This window comes from Schistocerca americana, chromosome 3, assembly GCF_021461395.2.
Source record: "Schistocerca americana isolate TAMUIC-IGC-003095 chromosome 3, iqSchAmer2.1, whole genome shotgun sequence".
NCBI lineage: Eukaryota > Metazoa > Arthropoda > Insecta > Orthoptera > Acrididae > Schistocerca > Schistocerca americana.
In genome coordinates this window covers 620,802,225-620,825,222 of record NC_060121.1, presented here as the reverse complement: position 1 = coordinate 620,825,222, position 22,998 = coordinate 620,802,225, and positions in this window count along the sequence as shown.

The window sequence follows — 22,998 nt, the reverse complement described above, 5'->3', positions numbered from 1 at the left end:
TCAACGTGGGAGACAAGTAACGATTAAGTCGCGAAAGGCCAAAGTGAGTAATAAACAAGTTTAATCAAGTTGGAGGCCATGGGAATAGCTGTGCTCCACGACCGTGGTTTAATCCAGGGCAGAAGGAAGGCCAGCATCGGTCGTTATCGCAGCTGCATTTTATTGCGGATCTAGGTTTCAGATGACAGCGCAGCTTCCATCACGTTGTTATTGTTAGTCATGTAGTTTCAGCATAGTTATATCGACGCATATTACAACAGCTAAGCGACAGAACTAGTAAGAGAACGTGAGAGAGACTTTTTTTCTAATTACGAACAGCAGGTGTTAATCACGCGGAAGTGTCGCCAGTCACCAGACGGATAGGACAAACAATACATCACTATCATAGGTCCATGAAAACAGTCACTTTTACACCCTTAAGAGAGACTTCGACCAACCCGGCAGAAAAAGGTTAGAATATTGCGGACTAAACTGCCATCGTTACTCCCTTAACTTTACATGGGAGACACTCGGTAAGACCCAGCAACATCTAACAGGACTTTGACTAAGCAGTAAAGATGCTACAACAAATTCGTTAAGCAAATGTAGGGGAACTGAAGATTGCTGACGATTCGGGAAGAGCAAAGTCAATTCGGGCATTACGAATGATATCGTTGAACTGAGCCTCGACTCGGCGACATAAATGCGCCACCTCCACCAGCTTTTCACAGTCGATCAGTCGGATCGGTGGGGTTGATGTTCGCCGTCGATTTTCTTCTTATCCTAGGGTAGGTGACAACAAGTATACGAGATTGTTCTACTATTGGTCTTGCACTGGCTGCCATACAGTACGATAAGCGATCCAAAGCCACGGCTGATCGAATCCAGCATCCAGTACTGACATTAGCACAGCAGCCAGCGCTGATGCGTAGTCTACCTAGACGACTCTGGTCCAGAGCAAAAGCTGCCCTGAACTTCAGCGTCGCATGCGTCTGAAGCCCTCCTGTACTTGCGGGCTTGATTCAGCATTCAGCACGACTACACGACATCCGACATCTCGGTCTCTCCGAGGGGACATCGTGGGCAGTGATCTTGAGGGGATTGAGTACTCCCCGACACGGCACGTGAATCAGAACACACGCGTCGTGGTCACCGTTATCTCCAAGTCGTGTTAGCGACGGGGCGTGCGCAGGTCGTCAGCGGGCGGCAAAACCGCTGCACCACGGTGTGCTCGACTTCCATTGCTGAGGCATTGTCATCGACAGCCGTGAGTCTGGTGTTGGATTCAGCGGCTTCTTCTCCGGGTTACACAGTCGCCAGTCGAAGCAGAAGAAGAAGCAATGACTTGTTTTTAGTACTAAACAGAAATTTTTTAAATATGGTTTTATTGCGTTTAACGACGCCGCACGGACGTTCGGTCTGCATACTTATGAATTAGCACGGGAATTTTAGCCCAGCAGAGGGCGCCTCCTACAAAATATAACTAGCCATCAGTTACAGTACAACATTGGCATGCGCAAGAATCAGCCATCAGCTTGCCTGTTGCCTGTACGTGCCAAAGTCACTTTAATATGTGTCGTTATAGCTATGCTGAGTGCGTATGATTGCTTATAATGCACTGATGTTGGCTGCGCTGTCAGCTGAAATGTAGGTGTGCAATAAAACACAAATGATATTACGACCAATGATGACCTCCCTTCTGACAAGTTCATAACGGGAATATCTTGAAGACAATTAAACACTTAGTTTTGCTGTCGGGTAAGGGAGACCATATGCACTTTGTTGGTGTGTGGCTAAAGACTGAGGGAGTATAGTCACTATCCTGTGTCCAGTAGGGATTAGGGGTTAAGTACAGCACGGCGACTATTCGACAGCAGGTCCTAGCGAGACTCTGATGGATCGTTACTGTGGTCGGTGTCTTACCCAGGGAACTCGAAGGAATGACTAGTTCGATAGTTTAGACCGAACAACCATTCCATGTTTTTCTCCATTATTGTTATTTCAACCCCCTCCCACCACCCCACCCCCCCGATCGCCCAATACAGGCGTCGACTCTTCATCCAAATAACAAGAAAAATGTAAATGGGGTTTAAAAAATGGAAAAGTTAAGGAAAATCTACAGTGATTTTAAAAATATCGCTAAAGGTGAAAATGAAATGTCGGCTTATATGTGTAAGAAACATTACTTCCGTCGCTCTTTGTTAATAATAAAACGTAAAAACAAGAAGACAATAGGAATACACTTAAAATATTTTTTTAGAAAAAAACATGATGTTTAACTCTCGTGTTATGAAGAAGTACTTCCCTGGCACGTCATCTGGAAGGACCAGCCCTGGGATTGGTAATCTGTTGGTGAGGGAGTTGCTCGTTTAGGAGAGTAGGAGGAGTTGGTATATGGAGGGCTGGCGAAAGTGTATTGACGATTTAGGAGTGGCTGTTGGGATACAAGAGTAGAAAAGTAGAGAGGATTTTTTTTTTGTCATGAGTCTACTGACTGGTTTGGTGCGGCCCGCCACGAATTCCTTTCCTGTGCTAACCTCTTCATCTCAGAGTAGCACTTGCAACCTACGTCCTCAATTATTTGCTTGACGTACTCCAAACTCTGTCTTTCTCTACAGTTTTTGCCCTCTACAGCTCCCTCTAGTACCATGGAAGTCATTCCCTCATGTCTTAGCAGATGTCCTATCATCCTGTCCCTTCTGCTTATCAGTGTTTTCCACATATTCCTTTCCTCGCCGGTTCTGCGTAGAACTTCCTCATTCCTTACATCATCAGTCCACCTAATTTTCAACATTCGTCTATAGCACCACATCTCAAATGCTTCGATTCTCTTCTGTTCCGGTTTTCCCACAGTCCATGTTTCACTACCATACAATGCTGTACTCCAGACGTACATCCTCAGAAATTTCTTCCTCAAATTAGGGCCGGTATTTGATATTAGTAGACTTCTCTAGGACAGAAATGCCTTTTTTGCCATAGCGAGTCTGCTTTTGATTTCCCCGTTGCTCCGTCGGTCATTGGTTATTTTACTGCCTAGGTAGCAGAATTCCTTAACTTCATTGACTTCGTGACCATCAACCCTGATGTTAAGTTTCTCACTGTTCTCATTTCTACTACTTCTCATTACCTTCGTCTTTCTCCGATTTACTCTCAAACCATACTGTGTACTCATTAGACTGTTCATTCCCTTCAGCAGCATATCATTTAATTCTTCTTCACTTTCACTCAGGATAGCAATGTCATCAGCGAATCGTATCATTGATATCCTTTCACCTTGTATTTTAATTCCACTCCCGAATCTTCCTTTTTTTTCCGTCATTGCTTCCTCGATGTACAGATTGAAGAGTAGGGGCGAAAGGCTACAGCCTTGTCTTACACCCTTCTTAATACGAGCACTTCTTTCTTGATCGTCCACTCTTATTATTCCCTCTTGGTTGTTGTACATATTGTATATGACCCGTCTCTCCCTATAGCTTACCCTTAGCTTTTTCAGAATCTAGAACAGCTTGCACCATTTTATATTGTCCAACGCTTTTTCCAGGTCGACCAATCCTATGAAAGTGTCTTTATTTTTCTTTAGCCTTGCTTCCATTATTAGCCGTAACGTCAGAATTGCCTCTCTCGTCCCTTTACTTTTCCTAAAGCCAAACTGATCGTCACCTAGCGCATTCTCAATTTTCTTTTCCATTCTTCTGTATATTATTCTTGTAAGCAGCTTCAATGCATGAGCTGTTAAGCTGATTGTGCGATAATTCTCGCAGTTGTCAGCTCTTACCGCCTTCGGAATTGTGTGGATGATGCTTTTCCGAAAGTCAGATGGTATATCGCCAGACTTATATATTCTACACACCAACGTGAATAGTCGTTTTATTGCCACTTCCTCCAATGATTTTAGGAATTCTGATGGAATGTTATCTATCCCTTCTGCCTTATTTGACCGTAAGTCCTCTAAAGCTCTTTTAAATTCCGATTTTAATACTGGATCCCCTCTCTCTTCTAAATCGACTTCTGTTTCTTCATCTATAACATCAGACAAATCTTCACCCTCATAGAGGCTTTCAATGTATTCTTTCCACCTATGTGATCTCTCTTCTGCATTTAACAGTGGAATTCCCGTTGCACTCTTAATGTTACCACCGTTGCTTTTAATGTCACCAAAGGTTTTTTTGACTTTCCTGTATGCTGAGTCTGTCCTTCCGACAATCAAATCTTTCTCGATGTCTTCACATTTTTCCTGCCGCCATTTCGTCTTAGCTTCCCTGCACATCCTATTTATTTCATTTCTCAGCGACTTGTATTTCTGTATTCCTGATTTTCCCGGAACATGTTTGTACTTCCTCCTTTTATCAATCAACTGAAGTATTTCTTCTGTTACCCATGGTTTCTTCGCAGCTGCCTTCTTTGTACCTATGTTTTCCTTCCCAACTTCTGTGATGGCCCTTTTTAGAGATGTCCATTCCTCTTCAACTGTACTGCCTACTGCGCTATTCCTTATTGCTGTATCTATAGCGTTAGAGAACTTCAAACGTATCTCGTTATTCCTTAGTACTTCCGTATCCCACTTCTTTGCGTATTGATTCTTCCTGACTAATGTCTTGAACTTCAGCCTACTCTTCATCACTACTATATTGTGATCTGAGTCTATATCTGCTCCTGGGTGCGCCTTACAATCCAGTATCTGATTTTGGAATCTCTGTCTGACCATGATGTGTAATCTAATTGAAATCTTCCCGTATCTCCCGGCCTTTTCCAAGTATACCTCCTCCGCTTGTGATTCTTGAACAGGGTATTCGCTATTACTAGCTGAAACTTGTTACAGAACTCAATTAGTCTTTCTCCTCTTTCATTCCTTGTCCCAAGCCCATATTCTCCTGTAACCTTTTCTACTACTCCTACCCCTACAACTGCATTCCAGTCGCCCATGACTATTAGATTTTCGTCCCCCTTTACATACTGCATTACCGTTTCAATATCCTCATACACTTTCTCTATCTGTTCATCTTCAGCTTGCGACGTCGGCATGTATACCTGAACTATCGTTGTCGGTGTTGGTCTGCTGTCGATTCTGATTAGAACAACCCGGTCACTGAACTGTTCACAGTAACACACCCTCTGCCCTACCTTCCTATTCATAACGAATCCTGCACCTGTTATACCATTTTTCTGCTGCTGTTGATATTACCCGATGCCCATCTGACCAGAAATCCTTGTCTTCCTTCCACATCACTTCACTGACCCCTACTATATCCAGATGAGCTTTTGCATTTCCCTTTTCAGATTTTCTGGTTTCCCTACCACGTTCAAGCTTCTGACATTCCACGCCCCGACTCGTAGAACGTTATCCTTTCGTAGATTATTCAATCTTTTTCTCATGGTAACCTCCCCCTTGGCAGTCCCCTCCCGGAGATCCGAATGGGGGACTATTCCGGAATCTTTTGCCAATGGAGAAATCAGCATGACACTTCTTCAATTACAGGCCACATGTCCTGTGCATACACATTACGTGTCTTTAATGCAGTGGTTTCCATTGCCTTCTGCATCCTCATGTCGTTGATCATTGCTGATTCTTCCGCCTTTAGGGGAAATTTCCCACCCCTAGGACAAGAGAGTGCCCTGAACCTCTATCCGCCCCTCCGCCTTCTTTTGTCAAGGCCTTTGGCAGAATGAGGCTGACTTCTTATGCCGGAAGTCTTCGGCCGCCAATGCTGATTATTTATCAAAATTTAGGCAGTGGCGGGGATCGAACCCGGGACCGAAGACGTTTTAATTATGAATCAAAGACGCTACCCCTAGACCACGGGTACAGGTGAGAGGATATTACTGAGGCTAAAATCTGATGGATTTTAGGGGCTAGGGAAACAAAAGTGGAAGGGGGAGAGGAGGGCAAGGGTGGGTAGTATTTAACTAAATACAGTGAAGTGAGAGAGTTGGGATAGTTGTAGTGGGTTCTAAATTGGTAGGATGGGAAAATGTCGGAACGGAGTTCATGATTTGGGAGGGGGAGATGGTTGGAGTTTCTTTGGGAGAGTATGACGAGGGTGTGTAGGTGCAGGGTTTCTGCGATGTACTGTTAGAATTGCAGCAGTGTGCTAAGACTGGGAAGTAGAGGGGAAACTATAAGATTATTGGAATCGAGTTTGCGGGTGGTGTAGGTTGTTCGGAGGTGTTCAAAGAGACTGAGGAGAGATGGGAATTTGATGAAAGCCGTTCCGTACTTGTGCGCCAGACTGAGTTGCGGTCTTGTAGGTGGTACGTAGTATTGTCTAATGTTGAATGCCGAATATTTATATGTGAGACCACTGTAGATGGCCGGCCAAAGTGGCCGCGCGGTTCTGGCGCTGCAGTCTGGAACCGCGAGACCGCTACGGTCGCAGGTTCGAATCCTGCCTCGGGCGTGGATGTGTGTGATGTCATTAGGTTAGTTAGGTTTAACTAGTTCTAAGGTCTAGGGGACTAATGACCTCAGCAGTTGAGTCCCATAGTGCTCAGAGCCATTTGAACTACTGTAGATGAACAGTTATGGTGTTACTGCTCCAACTTGCAAGTGTGTTGATTGACGTGGCACTTGATTATTCAGTCGCATGTCTCAGTGTTTGCCTTCCGACATCCGTCGGTTGCTGTCTGTGCCTTCTCTTCGTAGCGTTATTACATAATGGTCGCCTGCAGTATTTTACTCTCTAGCCTGCTGAAGAGGCCCATTGACGATAGCCATCCCCGATTTCAGTGAAGTAACAATCGCCAATAGATCATCTCCAGCAACTCGTAATTTCTGTTGTAGAATCAAGATAGAGTAAATACACTGTGCTGAAATTCTTTGTTACTTCCGCGTAAAGGTGTGCGTTAGTACCATAATGGCTGAAGGTCGAGTTTTATTCATTTGGTTACTACAGATGCATTATCTAGAGCCATTGTGGTCCAGGGTTCTATGTCACGATGTCAGCCGCTAGTGACCGGCGAACTATGTCTTGCTAATGCTGAAGGGAGGTATTGCTCCTCCTGTAGCTCTGTCGTAAAGGTAGTATTTTATTCACAGAGCTCTGAGGCTTGCATCACATTTAACAGGAACCCACGATTTTCTAGTGCTTACGTTTGATGTATACTTCAGCGATAAAAACATTATCAACCTTCATTGATGCTTCCGCTTCTCAGGGGCCACCGTTAGGCACCTATTAAATGCTTTTAACTGAAGCAGTCTTGATACTGTGGCTTAGAACCAACAGCAAATACACTGTATTTCTTCGCTCAATTTCTTAACAAAGATAAGACTAATCCGTTTCATTCCTCTGATTCCATTCGGACGCTAAAACTTATGGAAACTGGCATTTAACTGAAATTTATGGTGTTCATTTAGTGTAAAATTATCTTCATCTCTCTGGCGATGTCGGAGCAGAGCGATGGTGTCTGGGACTGGTAATCAAGATGTTTACAGGGCTTAGGCAAAGGTCTTGTAAAAGTCCTCAGCCCTCGGCGAGCCGTCGCTGATTCTTTGTTTTGAGAGTTTTATTGAAAGGCAGACTGCTTGTAAGGGAATTACTGACGGCAAGCTGATCAAAGCGAGAGTTCTTTAATCCGACAACAAACTTCACCGCCAGTCCCTGATTAACTTAAAAACTCCAGTACTTCGTTGAAGCTGGACTACTAATAGCGCCAGTAGCTGATTAAAATTTAAAGTCCTACAGAACCTATTGATACATATCGCTTCGACAGGAGGACACTGAAATATAATTTCCTCACCTCTGTATAACAAATGATTAGGAAAAAATACGACGTTACTTTCCGTTAATTTCTGACTAACAGACCTCAAGACAGTTTCTTCAGTTCACATCTTTTTCTTTTCTTTATAGCAACCGAAAGCTGAATGCATAACTTTCGATCCACCTTCAGTCAAATTTAGTCACGTAAGTAATATTCGGTTTCTGGCGTAAAAGGACTAAATGGTATTTTACCAAAAGAAAGACATTACGGCCCATGTGAGAAGAATCTGGCTGACATAAAATAAGATTTAAATAAAGAATACCTCTTTGATGCTATATGTAGCCAGTTAACGTCGTAAGATGCCATATATATATTTAAGTTTCGGCCGACTGGTTCTTCGTTTCTTAAATTTTTTGACCACACAAAAAAGTTTAATTATTTTTGTAAAATTTCTGTGTTGCACTGTTAAGGAACTTGTGCATTTAGAAGTTTATTGGTAAGTCACTTTTCAGAGAAAGAGGATGTTTCGGAAATCTGGACAGGAAGGTACTGAAATATGTTTGGTGTATCGTTACTACATTCTTTACATGATATGAGGCTGTTTGTAAAGTGTAAATTGTTGAAAAAAAGTGTAACCTGCTGGATTATTTTCGAAAAGCGGTGATCGGCCCTTCATGAATCTATGAAGGAAGTGAGTTTACTTTACTACACGATAACAAAAGTCTATTACAAGGCCGTTTTGTTTCCAGTTCTTATCACAATCATACTTCATCACAGAATTCTTCATCTTAGTATCCCTATGCTTATGTAATCATTTTGTGTCGAATTAGATGCCATCAGGCTAATCCTGATTAAAATATTTTTATCGTTACTAATAACATTTGTAAATAAACACGGGTTATGATTATATCATAGACATCACTAACTCCTACTTCATAATTAATGTTATTATTTTCAATTTTTAATTGGATTATGGGTTTGTTTGTAAATGACTTACGTTTCTGTATCGATATTGGTAATGTTGGTGATGTGTTCAGCCCATGGTACACCATCTCAAATAATCATTCATACCGCTTTTCCCTATCTGGAGATATTTTACGATGCTTATGCCTGTATAGATTTGAGCCTAATGAGTGGGGGACATCTTTTATACAAAAGCTTACCTAAACCATAGCCTAGAGGCTGTTAAAATAATGCTAATAATGATTCTTTTGTTTCAGGTATGTGTGGCGACGTCTTTTAGCTGTGGACAGTTATCAGTATGTACGTATTAAAAACAAAATATTTCTACAATACAAATAATTCAATATTTGCCTAACGTATGTCGCAATCAAGACAGAATGAGTGTGAATGCTTAGTAGTTCGTCAATTTAATGTTAGTAAGTAGAAACAGAGAAAAATGAGAACAAAACTTAGATTCTCTCTTTTTACATCATATTAGAGCAGTAACAGAAGGCTTATGACGAATGTTCTTATAACTACAGTTCAGGCTTTCGAAACAAATATACTCTGCGATGGACGTTAGAGGTTCAAATGGCTGCCTAATATAAGAAGTGGCTTAACATCCATAGCGACCCTAGCTGCCAATAGTCCTTTCCGAGAGTCAGTCGCAATGGATTCCTGTTGATTTATAAAAAAAAAGTGATACATAAAGTCTATATTTTATCCATTATGTTACACAACATCTGTGTTCGTAAAATACGCTGTGGGAGACACTGCAAACAGTCAAAAGTATTTTAGATCTGATTTTATTGTACTGTTAGTAGCTTCCGGCCTGAGCCCATTGTCACATGATAGCGTTTATTTCTTAGTAAATTTTACAGTTGTGTTCTAAATTAGACCAGATAGTTTTTTTGATGGGGGATGTATATATTTTCTTTTTACATCGGCCGCTGATTCATCATGCTATAAAACATGCTATGTGTACGTATATTGCAAACTACAAAATGTAATACCCCGGGATAAATAGGAATTCAATTGAACCGAAACTCATCATCGTTGCTCCTTCCAAAATTTAAGAATCAGTAACTATTATGTTTTGCGTCTCATTGCCAAGTCTTCCTAGATCATAAATTAATTTCCACCAACTCCATATTGTAATACTTGTATTTACAACCATGCATAAGGGAGTTAGCGCTACGAAACACGATTTTAGAGTTACGTGACAGCTGACTTCAGAAATGTCAGTTTTAAAGGACGAGAATGAATGCAGCGTCACAAGCCGTACACATCTTACAATGAATGACAGATTAAATGGCACCTAATTTATTTACAGTTCCAGGAATATAATATTAGAAACTAGACACTTTCCTGGCTTACACATGTCAGCGTGAACGGACATATCTTCTCAGTATCACCTCACTTAACCTATCTGCCAATGTGCGCTATGTTCACGAAAAACTATGCACCACGGTGACTTGGAAATCTAGCTTCTAACAGAATAATTTAGTTATGAAATATTTCACTAGTAGGTTTCACACTATAATTATGCAGAGTATTTTGTAAATTTTTCATGAGTTTCGGAAACTGAATTTATCATGGAAAGTATTTTATAAATTTCTCAAGAATTTTAGAAACTGAATTTAAGAAATGTTTATAAAGTTTCAGGGTAAGTAACTCTGGTGGGAAAACTGCTAATATATCTCGAATCTGGTACACAGAAACGGGATAAAGTAACTGGTGTTCTTCTGATCTCCTTTCAAGTTTGTTCTCAGTTATTACATAATTATTGACTTTAATTTGAGTGATTGTGGGCAATGTATTCGTTTATCACGTTTTCTGATGAACGTATTTTCTAACTGGCGTAGTAATTTAGCCTGGAAAATTTGTAACTAGACAAAATTCACTGTTGGCCACTAAAATTAACGTATGTGGACAGCTTCCTTCTGAAAAGCAAGAAAATCATTGTTGCTATGTGCGCCCTTTTATGCTTCTTACTGCCGGCCGGTGTGGTCGAGCGGTTCTAGGCGCTTCGGTCTGGAACCTCGCGACCGCTACGGTCGCAGGTTCGAATCCCGCCTCGGGCATGGATGTGTGTGATGTCCTTAGGTTAGTTAGGTTCAAGTAGTTCTAAGTTCTAGGGAACTGATGACCTCAGATGTTAAGTCCCATAGTTCTCAGAGCCAGCCATGTTTCTTACTCTTTCGATTCCTCAAATCGATAACGCCACTTACCTTTCATTAATTACCCAGAATTAAATTTTCACTCTAAAGAGGAATGTACGCTGATATGAAACTTCGTGACAGATTAAAACTTCGTGCCGAACCGAGACTCAAACTCGGGAACCCTGCATTTCACGGGAAAGTGCTCTATCGACTTTTATTATGTTTTGTGCATTACCTGATCCAAAAAACTAAGTCGTTGTGACAGGGATCGCAACCCGGGACCTGGCCGCGGCATCCCTACCCCCTTCGCTACGATGGATGTGACGGGAAGGGAATTAGGTGAAGGTAACTGGAAGCAATGTTTTTTTAACTTTTATTTTTGTTACTTTTATTTTACTTAATTTATTAGTTAATATGTTTTTGATAATTTAATTATGTATCGACGAGACGATATTTGGTCAAGTTATCAAGTCATTCCCAGGAGGAGTGAGATTCGTACAGTGACCCGCGACGTTACTGACAGATCAACACATGAACTACAATATAAATTCAGAAGAAAAAATAAAAAACTAAGCATGCGACCGTGCAATCGCCTTTTCACATACTCATGTTGCTGGCATGGACATGCTGACACGCCGCACCATTCCAGAATTATCGTACAACGGTCAGTAATGTAGAAGGCTGGGTGCTCCACCACTCCAGGGCGGGGGAGGGGGACGGATTGTTGATCACGCTGCGCAAATAACTGGCAAAGGATCGACGATTGGTGGATGAACGTTCGAGCGTGCTGTGAGTTTCCAGTATATGACACCAAAAATCAAGTGTGGAATGGGGGAGATCACGGAAAATGTAGGCGTTCGCCCGACCTCGAACTACGTAATAGCTTGGTGATAACCTGGGGGGAAATTATAAGCTTGTGGCACCGTTGCTGGCGGGGAGCGAAGATACCAGGCCAATAGACATCGTGTTAGGAAACAGGCCTCGTGTAACGTGCTACATGTAAGGCGGTACTCGTCGTTGTCATCGCATGGGCAACTTGTTCAAAGTGGCGACGCAGCCAGAGATTATAATCGTTGCTTGTGAGAAACTTGTCGCTGTCAATGTGGCATCAAATGCCCCCGTATCATACGGAAGGAAAAGAGCATGGACAGTCTTCTACACTTTCGTTGTGCTTTCAACGCTTTGTTGGGGGAGGGGGTGCATCAACAATAACTCTCAAACATCCTTCGCCCGCGGTAGGCGCGTTGTTGGAAGAGTGCCATGTACATAATTAAGTTCGGCAGAATAGGTGGAAATGTGAAACAGCGCGGGAGGAATGTGTACCACGTGAGTCCGGCATGAGGATTTCCAAGGTGTGTTGTGTAAAGAATGATGAAGGTTGGTTCCCGCCAACGTATCAGCATGGTGTGTATGTATATTGCGGAGGCTCTAGCCCGAACTTGGATAACATCGAAGCCACCTCTTGTAAGAGGAAGGGTGTGAGCCTGTTATCGGACTTTGAGGTTGATGCAGCGGAAACAGAGTATCCAAGGGCTGTTGTAGTTGCGCTTGGGTAGCTCAGTCGGTAGAGAACTTGACCATGAAAGGCCAAGGTCCCCATGTCCAGTGTTAGTCCGGCACACAGTTTTAATCTCCCAGGAAATTCATTAATTATGTTTCATCACGTTTCTCATTCTCGATCTATTAAGGCCTGGCCGGCCAGAGTAGCCGAGCGGTTCTAGGCGCTTCAGTGTGGAACCGCGCTACCGCTACGGTCGCAGGTTCGAATCCTGCCTCGGGCATGGATGTGTGTGATGTCCTTAGATTAGTTAGGTGTAAGTAGTTCTAAGTTCTGGGAGACTGATGACCTCAGAAGTTAAGCCCCATAGAGCTCAGAGCCATTATTAAGACCTGTAAATTGTCTTTATTGTTCTACTTCTCACAGGCGAAAGAAAATGTGGTTTTTATGCACTGCAGTAATTTGCCAATTTAATTTTCTATGTTGCCAACGCCCTTGTCGCTGTGGTAACACCTGTTCCCGTCAGATCACCGAAGTTAGGCACTACGGGGCTGGGCTAGCAATTGGCGGGGTGATCATCCGGTCTGCTGAGTGCTATTGGCAAGAGCGGTGCACTCAGCCCTTGAGAAGCAAGCTTAAGAGCTACTTGACCGAGACGTAGTGGGTGTGCTGACCACGTGCCCCTCCACATCCGCCCTGTGAGCTGAGTATGACACACTGCCCTGTTCGGGCCGAGTTTGGTTTAGTTTTAATTTTCTGTATTACATCAACTTATATTCATGGTCATTCTGATTAATGTAATGTAAAATACTTAGAAATCTGGATTCGTACAAGAGATGATATTGCGGCTCTAATCTTGCGATGATTAAGAAAGCAGTAAATAACTATATAAATCAAATTGCAACGTTAGGAAATATAGCATATTATGTAATTTTGTATATTACACATCTGCAGTGACAGTGGAAAAATGCTCCCATCGGAGTACAGAGGAGGCGAGTATGTCCCTCTTTAAACCACACCGACAAAAAATGGGGAACCAACAGTTTCAATCCTCATTCCGCCTTACTCAGCATTAATTTTGGCATGCGAACGTATTTGCGCTCGTTTAACACAGAAGATTCTAAATGATATTACCCAGTCTCGCTTTGCAGCTAGCCATTCATATTCAACATACCCTGCTCACCACCAGCGTCTCTATACGTCTCTCTCCCACTGTCTCGTTTTCCTTCAGTTGATTTACAGTATATCCGACTGTCACTGTTCCCTATCTCATTGTTTTCTGTTGTCTTCCTTTTCCATTAACAGTGTCTCCACGATACCCTGGCAGCTACAAAATTGTGAGGGAGGTCTAACTTTTCTCATATGCCACATGTTTAAAATTTCGGTCCAAATTGTGCTCTCCCTTATTCCTAAGTGTTAAAGTTCGTCTTTGTGGAAAGGTCCAGGTCCCGCAAAACCTTGCATGATCTCGCCCCCAGTGCTATTGTCTTCATCCACGTCTCTTTCTCTTTCTCTGCCATTTACTCTCTCCCACAGTCACCATCTCCTCCCTCCTTCTGTCTCATTGGCACAACCTCATTTCCCTTTCACCATCACTGTCTCTGTGCTACTCTCTTTCACGACAAAAAAGGGCAGACGTGTTCCTATGCCAAAATTTAAGGTGAGGAATGCGGGATGAATTATTCAAATGGCTCTGAGCACTATGGGACTTAACTTCTGAGGTCATCAGTCCCCTAGAACTTAGAACTACTTAAACCTAACTAACCTAAGGACATCACAAACATCCATGCCAGAGGCAGGATTCGAACCTGCGACCGTAGCGGTCGCGCGTTTCCAAACTGTAGCGCCTTGAACCACTCGGCCACTCCGGCCGGCGAATGCGGGATGAAGATTGAGACAGTTTATTCCCCACTTTTCTCTCAAAGTCTTTTAAAGGCGAACGTATTCGCCGTTTTGGTGCTCCAAAAGGAGCATTTTTCCGTTGATACCCTTCTTTTCTCTGCTACAGCAGAGTCTACTGCTTATATTAAGCAAATTGTATGGATTAATGAAGTTTTGACAGTTTACTTATATGCTTGGACACATTTATCTACTTTCACACACACAAACGACAGATAAGTGAACATAATACCGTAAAAGGTTAATACAAAATATTTCCCCTTCGATCGCAGTTCATCGAAAACGCCCAACTAATGATTTGTATCTTAAAATACACTGCTTGACCTTTGCTAAGGAACAACACTTGCTAAACAACAACTGCCAGTCGCTACGGAACACCCGACCAGTGGTAGAAAAAGGACGCATAGAGAGTGGGTCGATTAAACTGCAGCGAAGCCTGTGCACGAACGCTCTGTGTACATTCGACAGTTCATCCAGTATGGTGTTTGATGAAGCTCTTTGGTGGACCGATTGATGCGACATTCGAAGTGGTACAGCAAAATGTCTGCCGGAAGTCACTTGAGTTCTTAGATCTACGAAGAGCAGCTGGGCGGTTCAAAACCAGAAAAAGCGTCACTACTGCGCCCACAGTAACGGCGTGTCCAAAAGTCGGGAAAGGAACAGACATCTCACTCCTAGGCAGACCGCTGTGGAGCTTTCTACCGATATCGGTACACGGGTCTCTGACACAACCATTTTGCGGTGATCAAATCAGGATGGTTTGTATGGTCGAAAGCCTGTTACATGCATCCCACTTCAACCACACCATCGTCAAGAAAGAGTTCGTTTCTCTATGGAGCATGTAGGGGTCAGCAGTAGTAGTCCAGAGCGATGTTCTCGGACAAATCCCGCTTCACATTGACAAGTGATTCCGGCCACCAGTTAACGTGGAGAGAGAGGCGAACACGTTACACACCACAGAATATTCATGAATCCCACTGGTACGATGACATAAAAATACTGTAATGCGTTATACTGTAAAAGACTATACTGAAAAAAAGTTTCTGCCACGGTCACAGTGGCTTCCTTCTGAGCTTCAGTAGATCCCGAAGGACGCTCTAACCCTGGCTGAACCGTTGGCTTCTTCTTTATCGTTTCTTACACTATGACTCCGTACGAGACTCAGAAAACCTTACGTAAAGTGACTCTGTCGGTGGAAGCCTATTATATGTCGCTGCTATGGCCTAGTCGTCATGGTGTGGGTGCGCATTACACTCAGTGGCCAGGCGCTGCTGAGTTATCATAGCAGCGCACCGGTTTTGCACGGAGATTAATCTGGATGATTCAATCAGGCTAGGGCTAGGGCTTCCCGTTTATGGACGACAATGCCCACTCACATAAGACCGCTGAGGTGTCGGACACACTGGAAAGTGAAGAGCGTATAGATCGCCTTTGTACCGCCCGGACCTAAATCCTATAGATCATTCCTGGGATGCTTTTGGCAGACGTATCTCTAAACCAACATTCCCTCCCAGAACCGTGCAAGAAATAAACCGCCTTGAGTGAGTAGTGGACACCTCAACAGTTTGGTAGTCAGTACGAATAAAAGGTTTAACGTGCATTAGTGCCGCAGGGGAGCATGTCCCCTACTGTGGGTCTGATGTCGAACTTTATTTTGAGAGTCCAACCCGTGCCAAACGTAAATGATTCTTATGTCCTTTATGCTGCTGTGCCATGTGGTAAAATCTCCACAATTGTTCGCTACAAATGTATCACTCCACATCTGTTACGTGTGTGCTGTTTTCCATTTCGTCCATCACTGCCTATGATTGTTCCTGTTCAACAATATCTCTGTTCCTTAGCAGTTGCGGAGCAGTGTAACAAAAGCGTTATTAGAAATATTTTACTGAATTTTCCTTTATATAAATTTTGATACAAGCTCTTTTCAGGTATGTTGAGACACCTTTTTGCCCATGTGTTATCACTGCGGTACCGCTTTGGGCATGTTTGTGCTGGCGTGAAGTGCCTGTAATACCGAGACAGAGTGTCTTAAAGCTTTGTTACTCGTACAATATGACGCTAATGAAGCACTGAAACTGTTTCTTAAATAGTGATACTTTAGGAATAGTTCGTCTGTTGGTATCCTTTTTCTACGAGTTACAGATTTGCCATCGTCCCGCATCCACATTTTTATGGCGGATCTACAAAAACTAGAAACTAAAATTTTGTTAGTGAAAAAATGGTAAATAAAAATTAGTTTGGTTGCCTCAGAACACTTGCGATGAACCTAAAACCCTATCCATGTGTTAATTGCGCCAGTTAAAACTACATTACTCCTTATATCGGATATTAGGTGCGTATCTTACGTGTATAGGTATGGTAACTTTGAAGCTTGCCACGAATAGTGATATCGAAAATGTTTCAAAGTTCCCCGAGAACATGATGATAACGGGAAACATCATGTTAATAACATATGGTAAAAATGTCGATGCTATGAACAGAAAATATAGAAGTGTCCATCCCCACAATTGGTAATATTACAGTTAGTTTTGGTACCGAAAAATAGTTTCTTTTTTACAATTCTCAGGAGTCGCTCATGAAAAATGGAGCTTTTATGAGGCGCCTAAGGTCCTCCATAGCCCACGCCTAATGCAGAAGAACCAACTGATATGCTCAATTTGCCTTGGCTGGAGGAAGAATGTAGTTTTTATATTTTGATAATGTACTGTAGGATAGCTACAGGAACCTCGTTCTTCCGATAGGTATAGAAACGGAAGCTAGGCCAAGAGCTACTCAAAAAGCCTGGTGCCTTATCTCTGCCATCGATTCGTACGACCCTCTGAAAAACAGCATTTTCGAGCTCAGCTTTTTAGAACTTATTGGTATCTTAATAATACATGATTAAAATAGTCGCTGCTTTGACAGTATGCAGGATGCGCAATATAGTACACATAGTTGTCATTCTGGCACCAACGATGTCTCCACCACAGCTAGACATCAAGTCGAAGTGATTTTGGATTATAGGCGGGGGCACGTCATTCCATAATGTAATGTATTGCGAATACATAGAAAGAAGGATCCTTTATTGTATGATTATATGATAGCGGAACAAACACTGGTAGCAGTTACTTCTGTAAAATATCTGGGAGTATGCGTACGGAACGATTTGAAGTGGAATGATCATATAAAACTAATTGTTGGTAAGGCGGGTACCAGGTTGAGATTCATTGGGAGAGTGCTTAGAAAATGTAGTCCATCAACAAAGGAGGTGGCTTACAAAACACTCGTTCGACCTATACTTGAGTATTGCTCATCAGTGTGGGATCCGTACCAGGTCGGGTTGACGGAGGAGATAGAGAAGATCCAAAGAAGAGCGGCGCGTTTCGTCACTGGGTTATTTGGTAACCGTGATAGCGTTACGGAGATGTTTAATAAACTCAAGTGGCAGACTCTGCAAGAGAGGCGCTCTGCATCGCGGTGTAGCTTGCTCGCCAGGTTTCGAGAGGGTGCGTTTCTGGATGAGGTATCGTATATATTGCTTCACCCTACTTATACTTCCCGAGGAGATCACGAATGTAAAATTAGAGAGATTAGAGCGCGCACGGAGGCTTTCAGACAGTCGTTCTTCCCGCGAACCATACGCGACTGGAACAGGAAAGGGAGGTAATGACAGTGGCACGTAAAGTGCCCTCCGCCACACACCGTTGGGTGGCTTGCGGAGTATCAATGTAGATGTAGATGTAGATAATGCTTCAACCCTAATCCCGACCTCATCAATCGTAGTGACTGGCGAGTAGTTGCGTGGCACACTCTCGGAAATCCATGACAATGAGTTTTTAAAATACAGTACATACTGCTAATACAACAGTGAAAAACCGTCTTCAGGGCGACCCCCCCAAAAAAAAATGCAAATTAATGTTTTGATGAATAAATACATATGCAGAAACGGGGAATGGAGAGCGTCTAAGTCTGAGAACGAATGGTTGTGACGGTTCCCTTTGGTATCTGAATGTGGAAATTACGCCACCTTTTAGCCATCTGTGCACTACGGATGGACGAAATAAGCCTAAAAACAATCCTATGCACGCGTTACATTCCTCCATACAGTCCTATTGGGGAACTTGTGCAGTCAGCCGGTGCAGTAGCTTTGCTTACAGCTGTGCGACATGTACCAGTAGACTGCCGCGGAAATGACCGACATTGTGCCTGCATACGGCAAAGCGGACTGCAGTGGGAGAAGTGCTGTAAAATTGTGAGTGGAACGTGTTCCAGTTCGTGGCCATCGAGAGAAGACAGATTTCTGCCTTAGGTGTGTCCACTGTATAATCAAATTAGTATTTTGTGCTTGGTACTAGCGAATAATATCCCCAGTCTACTGTTCGTCCTCTGGTATGTGTCGACACACGATGCTGTTAGTCCGCGCTCGACTCGGACGTTGCAGTTCAAGGAACAGGTACTGACAATGTTCGAAGATGTCCCAGCCACCAGCACTCGACTGGCCATACAGGTGCTGCGCAAAGGTAAAAGTGGCGTGTAAATAACATCTGCAGAAATTCCAGGCATTACCGGAGGAGGTCTACCCACGACGGGTACAGTTGGCACCGTGGTATTTACAACAATGCATATTCCAGTCACAATTCGCGAGCTTGGTGCTATTCAATGATGCAGGCACGTTTACTAGAAATAGAATATTCAACTTGCACAATACGCGCGCGAATATTAGTGTGCGCAGGAAATTCAAAATCACCAATATAGAGTCGACATTAATATCTGGACCGGGATAATTGGTAACCATAGCTTTGGGCCTTTTTTTTTTAGTCACCAGTCTTGTGACTGGTTTGATGCCACCAGCAACAAATCCCCCTCCTGTGAACACTTCTTCATCTCAGAGTAGCAGTTGCAACCAACGTCCTCAAATATTTGCTGGATGTATTCCAAGCTCTATTTTCCTCTATTGTTCTTACACTCTACTGCTCCCTCTTGTATCATGGAAGTTATTCCCTGATATCCTGACAGATGTCCTACCATCCTGTCCCTTCTTCTTGTCAGAGTCTTCCACATATCTCTGCGCAGAACCTCCTCATTCCTTACCTTGCAGATCCTACCAGTTTTCAAAATTCTTCTGTAGCACCACATCTCAAATGCTCCGAGTCTCTTCTAATCCGGTTGTCTCACAGTTCATGTTTCGCTACCATGCAATGCTGTGCTCCAAATTGATAGTAGCAGACTTCTCTTGGCCAGGAACGTCCTTTTTTCCGGCGCTAGTCTGCTTTTGATATCCTCCTTGCTCCATCCACCGTTAGTTATTTTTCTGCCTAGGTAGTAAACTTCCTTAACCTGATCTGCTTTATGGCCATCAATCCTGACGTTAAGTTTCTCACTGTTGTCATTTCTGCTACTTCTCATTACATTCGTCTTTTTTGTACTTACTGTCATTCCATGTTCTGTACTTATTAGTCTGTTCATTCCATTCAGCATATCATCTAATTATTCTTCACTTTCACTGAGTATAGGGAATCGTGTCATTGATAACCTCTCACCTTCAATTTTAAATCCATTTCTGAACCTTTTATTTTTATCATTGCGTTTTCGATGTACAGAAGAACAGTAGAAGCGAAAGACTACATCCATGTCATATACACTTTTTGATTCGAGCACTTCGTTCCTCGTCATCCATTCTTATTCCCTCTTGGCTGTTGTACGTGTTGTATATTACCCGTCTCTCCCTATGGCCTACCCCTATTTTTCTCAAAATTTCCAACATTTTGCACCATTTTACACCGTAGAACGGTTTTTCCAGGTACGCTAATCATATGAAAATATCTTGATTTCTTTGTAGTCTTGCTTCCATTGTCAACCGCAACGTCAGAATTGCATCTCTGGTGCCTTTACCTTTCCTAACTGATCGTCGTCTAACATATAATAAATTTTATTTACCATTCTTCTGTGTATTATTCTTGTCTGCAATTTCGATGGATGAGCTGTTTAGCTGGTCATGCTATAGTTCTCGCACATCTCAGCTCTTGCAGTCTTCGGAATTGTATTAAAGATACTTTTTCGAAAATCAAATGGTATGTCGCCGGATTCATACACTCTACACACCAACGTGAATAGTCGTTTTGCCGCCATATCTACCGTAGAACAAACAGAACGATCTACCTCACTTTTATTAGGGATGTTTTACCTACCGTATCGGATACAGGGCCGTTAATTGTTCGGATTGGCATGTGGCTTCAACACAACGGAGCTCCAGCACACTTTTATGTCGATGTCTGGAATCACCTCAACGTCGGATATCCCAATCGGTGGAATGGTGGGGGTGGACCAGTTCAATGGCCAGAGCAGTCGTCAGATCAGACACTTCTCGACTATTTTCTGGAGGTACTATGATCAGTGTGGAGTACCTCATTGCTCCAGTCGACGGAGAGATTGAAATACTTCAAAGACAACCACACGTATTGTCTCACGTACATGATGCTCAGCACAAGTGTTGTAGGCTTTGCTTTGATGTAGGAGGTACGCAGTTCAAATCCCGTTTGTAACTGCAGACTGTGCGATGTGCTGCTGGGTTTATTGACGTAATGTGGAATGCGTGGTCAGACTTCGACGCTCTCCAGTGTCCTCCTTGAAAGCCAGTCAGTTTGCCTTACCGCACAGTATACTAAGCGTTGTCGATGTTTTTCTGGGACACCCACTATATCGACTCAGCTCAGGTCAGATCAGGCAATATGAGATCATCTGGTTACCTGATTGGTAGATAACTACATAGAGATATGGCACACGTCAGAAATATGACGTTCGCTGTCTAACTTATCAATCGTGACAACCAAAGGCGATCGTATTGTGCACCGAAAGGCATTTCATACACTATCACGTCAGGTCCTCAGCCAGTATGACGATGGCGAATGCAATATTGACACCGTTCCTTCTCCCCAGGGCCTCCAGACAAGGATGTAGCCGTCGTGATGCTGAAGCCACAACTATGAGCCTCTGTTCAAGCTGATTTCCTGATTCATTGTACGTGAGGTGGCTGCACGGTTTGCAGGGCGTTTTCTACGACTGTCCACAACCTATCGGTTCCAACCACAGTCGTGGCCTCTGAGCCAACACGAGCAGCAATATATGGAAACGATAAAGCGTATTCTTTATAGGCAAATATCACAGAATAGAGATTACAAAGAATGGGTACTTGGCTGCAATGCACGTTCCAAAATGTAGTGCCCTTGTGCGAAGTAAACAGTTGTGTCTGAATCCAAAGGCGAACTGACAGATGTTGTTTATATTATTCATTAGCTTGGCGCCCACTGCTTATCTGGCGTACACTATGGTCTGCACAGATTTCTCTTTGTTTTTCTTTACGCGAATTTTTATGTAGGTCACAAATTGAAACACTTTCAGAAGTTTTCACGCTAATAAGGTCATAGAAGCATGGTCTTTTCCGAATATACTTCTAACCAATAAGCGATTCTGGTTGCTGGAGGTCAAGAACATTGTTAACCATGCCTTTTTCGATCTTGTGGTGATATTTCCATGGAATGTTTCATCCATTTAAACATATTTTTTCATCTCTAACCGAGAAGTGAAATATTAGTTTTCACAGATTTAGCTTTAAAAATTTCTTGCTATGACGAAATATTTTCTTACAGATTTTCGTCTCCTATTTCACTCACTTACAGATTGAATCTCACTACGGCATTGAGAAAATATAAGTACTTTATTTTGGGCGTGATGCTTGAGGGAGCCACGAGCAAGTAGCCTGAAGCTCAGTCATGAACAGTTCGTGCAAGTAGGACCACCTTTCTTAAATTAATGATCGCGATTTATTGTTGTGCTTATTGCTGGACTGAATGATCAAGAATAAGACATTCCACACCAACAGTTACATATTGCAAAAGCTGAAACACATGTCATATTTAGGTCAACGCTTGACTGAAGTTTCTTTGGGACTGTTATCAAATGTTATTTACTAAAGTGATATTATTTCTGCGACATAATATGTTATAGTGAAGCTACAGGTCTGGCCCATTAAATTTTAATTGAGATTTAATTTAAATTGCCATGGAAATGAGTTCGCTAACTGCAAATATCTTTCTATGAGCTGTGTTAGGTATAGGATATACCACCTATTAGTCAGATATAAAAATTTGTGCCGGACCAAGATTCGAACCAGGATTTTTCATTCACGACGAGCGGTTTCTTTGACCTCTCTGGCTATCCGCTTAGGCCACTTTATTTCTCATTAACTTCTGACGGCTGTCAATCGTCATTTACAAGGTTCATCCAGACATGAAAAAAAAATGATACGTAGTATTTTCAGACTGGAAACAACGAAAATTCCAGCACTGATACAAACACTGAAATTCCTGCTATAGTCCCACGAATTTAATAACTTATATGATGAGTTATTAACTAAAGATTTATTACAACTTGATTCATAAGCCGGCCGAAGTGGCCGTGCGGTTAAAGGCGCTGCAGTCTGGAACCGCAAGACCGCTACGGTCACAGGTTCTAATACTGCCTCGGGCATGGATGTTTGTGATGTCCTTAGGTTAGTTAGGTTTAACTAGTTCTACGTTCTAGGGGACTAATGACCTCAGCAGTTGAGTCCCATAGTGCTCAGAGCCATTTGAACCATTTTTTTGATTCATAAGCGGTTTCTTTCGCAAAAGTTTTGATTTAGGAGGTTGGATTACTTCTGTTTAGTAAGAATCTCCGTTCCGAACCGTAGTAACAAACAGCTATCGTTTCACATTTAATAGGTTCAGTAAGGTGTCGATTGCATCGCTTGACTTCATACGAGTTAAAAGAGCCGCTGTCTGATTTCCTTCCTATAAACTGTCTATT